Source organism: Cebus imitator, unplaced genomic scaffold (genome assembly GCF_001604975.1).
Source record: "Cebus imitator isolate Cc_AM_T3 unplaced genomic scaffold, Cebus_imitator-1.0 Scaffold65, whole genome shotgun sequence".
Classification (NCBI taxonomy): Eukaryota; Metazoa; Chordata; class Mammalia; order Primates; family Cebidae; genus Cebus; species Cebus imitator.
This window is the reverse complement of record NW_016107380.1, coordinates 7,416,054-7,417,319: the sequence shown is the minus strand read 5'-3', so window position 1 is coordinate 7,417,319 and position 1,266 is coordinate 7,416,054.

Below are 1,266 nucleotides of genomic sequence, written 5' to 3'. Positions count from 1 at the left end.
AATCAAATCTGAATTTTAGAACACTTAGGCATGAGGTCATTTATGCACAGGCTTGTGAGGAAGGCCTAAATTGAGTCCCCAGTCCTCAAGAATTCTAAAGTGAACACAACAGTTAGCAGGAGCCCAAAATAAGCCCTTAGGTTTCCTGGGATTTTAGGGCATACGGTCATGTCCCCCTGGATACCAAGAGTTATACTTCCACATACAGCAGAGCACAAGGTCAGCTCAATCCCAAGGCATCACTGATGTTGAAATGTGCTTTGGGAAGGCAGGAAATTTGTTCTAATATAGAACAGAAAAGCCCATCAAAAACCCAACTTGGGGTTTGTCAAGAAACAATATAGTTCACTTGGCAGACGATAGTATCTTCCAGAGATACCTGCTGGTTGTTGAGGGATTGTTGATTACACATTTTTGAACAAGGAAACTAGAAAACTGAAAATGCAAGCCTACCTACCTTGGGAAATAAAAAAAGCTATTTCAAGAGAAAAAAAAACTCTCATTACAAGGATAACGAGAAAAGTCAGGGTGGGGAAAGCATATAAGAGGGGCAGGAACAACAGCAAGAACAAATAAACTATTGGTAGCTGGATAAGAAATATCAAAAAATCACAGGCCGAGTGCAGTAGCTCACGCTGGTAATCCCACCACTTTGGGAGGCTGAGGTGGGTAGATCACTTAAACCCAGGGGTTTGAGACTAGCCTGAGCAGCATGGTGAAGCTCTGTCTCTACAAAAAATACAAAAATTAGCCAGGCATGATGGCATGTACCTGTAGTCCCAGCTACCCCAGAGGCTGAGGTAAGAGGATCACTTAAGCCCAGGAATTGGAAGCCTTAGTGAGCCATGACCACACCACTGCACTCCAGCCTGGGCAATAGAGCAAGACCCTGTCTCCTTAAAAACAACAACAACAAAAAAGCACAGAAGGAATAACAGGCAGGCATCAAAACTACACTACAACAGGTCCAGCGATTCATGCTTATACTCCCAGCACTTTGGGAGGCCAAGGCAGGAGGATCGCTTGAGGCCGGAGTTCGAGACTAGCCTGGGCAACATAACGAGACCCTGTTTCTACAAATTAGCCAGGATAGTGGTACATACCTATATTCCAGCCACTTTGGAGGCTGAGGCAGGAAGATCACTTGAACCCAGGAATTTGAGCTTGCAGTGAGCCATGACTGTGCCACCATACTCCGGCCTAAGCACACAATGAGATCTTGTCTCTTAAAAAGAGTGAAGTCTTTAAATGAAATAGATATTGACA